Here is a 2,500-nt window from a genome sequence, read left to right as displayed (position 1 = left end):
TTTCAGCCTGGTTTGATATTTACCAATGGCAATATAAGCCTGATCGGGACATATGTTATGCTCGACAGGCAATAATTACTTTTCATGAATGAAAAGTAACCTGAGTTGGTAAACATGTTATGCCCACCCGATGAAAAAAATTTTTTCAGCCTGGTTTGATATTTATCAAAGGCAAAATAAGCCTGATCGGGACATATGTTATGCTCGACAGGCAATAATTACTTTTCATGAATGAAAAGTAACCTGGGTTGGTAAGCATGTTATGCCCACCCGATGAAAAAATTTTTTTCAGCCTGGTTTGATATTTATCAAAGGCAAAATAAGCCTGATCGGGACATATGTTATGCTCGACAGGCAATAATTATTTTTCATGAATGAAAAGTAACCTGGGTTGGTAAACATGTTATGCCCACCCGATGAAAAAATTTTTTTCAGCCTGGTTTGATATTTATCAAAGGCAAAATAAGCCTGATCGGGACATATGTTATGCTCGACAGGCAATAATTACTTTTCATGAATGAAAAGTAACCTGGGTTGGTAAACATGTTATGCCCACCCGATGAAAAAATTTTTTTCAGCCTGGTTTGATATTTATCAAAGGCAAAATAAGCCTGATCGGGACATATGTTATGCTCGACAGGCAATAATTACTTTTCATGAATGAAAAGTAACCTGGGTTGGTAAACATGTTATGCCCACCCGATGAAAAAATTTTTTTCAGCCTGGTTTGATATTTACCAATGGCAATATAAGCCTGATCGGGACATATGTTATGCTCGACAGGCAATAATTACTTTTCATGAATGAAAAGTAACCTGAGTTGGTAAACATGTTATGCCCACCCGATGAAAAAAATTTTTTCAGCCTGGTTTGATATTTATCAAAGGCAAAATAAGCCTGATCGGGACATATGTTATGCTCGACAGGCAATAATTACTTTTCATGAATGAAAAGTAACCTGGGTTGGTAAGCATGTTATGCCCACCCGATGAAAAAATTTTTTTCAGCCTGGTTTGATATTTATCAAAGGCAAAATAAGCCTGATCGGGACATATGTTATGCTCGACAGGCAATAATTATTTTTCATGAATGAAAAGTAACCTGGGTTGGTAAACATGTTATGCCCACCCGATGAAAAAATTTTTTTCAGCCTGGTTTGATATTTACCAATGGCAATATAAGCCTTATCGGGACATATGTTATGCTCGACAGGCAATAATTACTTTTCATGAATGAAAAGTAACCTGGGTTGGTAAGCATGTTATGCCCACCCGATGAAAAAATTTTTTCAGCCTGGTTTGATATTTATCAAAGGCAAAATAAGCCTGATCGGGACATATGTTATGCTCGACAGGCAATAATTACTTTTCATGAATGAAAAGTAACCTGGGTTGGTAAACATGTTATGCCCACCCGATGAAAGAATTTTTTTCAGCCTGGTTTGATATTTACCAATGGCAATATAAGCCTTATCGGGACATATGTTATGCTCGACAGGCAATAATTACTTTTCATGAATGAAAAGTAACCTGGGTTGGTAAACATGTTATGCCCACCCGATGAAAAAATTTTTTTCAGCCTGGTTTGATATTTACCAATGGCAATATAAGCCTGATCGGGACATATGTTATGCTCGACAGGCAATAATTACTTTTCATGAATGAAAAGTAACCTGGGTTGGTAAACATGTTATGCCCACCCGATGAAAAAAATTTTTTCAGCCTGGTTTGATATTTATCAAAGGCAAAATAAGCCTGATCGGGACATATGTTATGCTCGACAGGCAATAATTACTTTTCATGAATGAAAAGTAACCTGGGTTGGTAAACATGTTATGCCCACCCGATGAAAAAAATTTTTTCAGCCTGGTTTGATATTTATCAAAGGCAAAATAAGCCTGATCGGGACATATGTTATGCTCGACAGGCAATAATTACTTTTCATGAATGAAAAGTAACCTGGGTTGGTAAGCATGTTATGCCCACCCGATGAAAAAATTTTTTTCAGCCTGGTTTGATATTTATCAAAGGCAAAATAAGCCTGATCGGGACATATGTTATGCTCGACAGGCAATAATTACTTTTCATGAATGAAAAGTAACCTGGGTTGGTAAGCATGTTATGCCCACCCGATGAAAAAATTTTTTTCAGCCTGGTTTGATATTTATCAAAGGCAAAATAAGCCTGATCGGGACATATGTTATGCTCGACAGGCAATAATTACTTTTCATGAATGAAAAGTAACCTAAATTGGTAAACAAATTATGATTTAAGTAATGCTTATTATAATAAATATATCAATACAATACAGGTATTGGATATGGGAAGCATATTTATTGATTATTAAAATTTTATGTGTAAATCTATGTATGACCACTTTTTGATTCAAACGTACATTTTTTAATTACATTTTTTTTCATGAATGAAATTGGGCCTGGTTTGATAAACATGTTATGCTCGCCCGATGAAAAAATTTTTTTTAAAAAAAATTTTTTTTAGCC

This window comes from Condylostylus longicornis, unplaced genomic scaffold, assembly GCF_029603195.1.
Source record: "Condylostylus longicornis isolate FDR11 unplaced genomic scaffold, ASM2960319v2 ptg000867l, whole genome shotgun sequence".
Classification (NCBI taxonomy): Eukaryota; Metazoa; Arthropoda; class Insecta; order Diptera; family Dolichopodidae; genus Condylostylus; species Condylostylus longicornis.
This window is presented reverse-complemented; position numbering follows the sequence as displayed.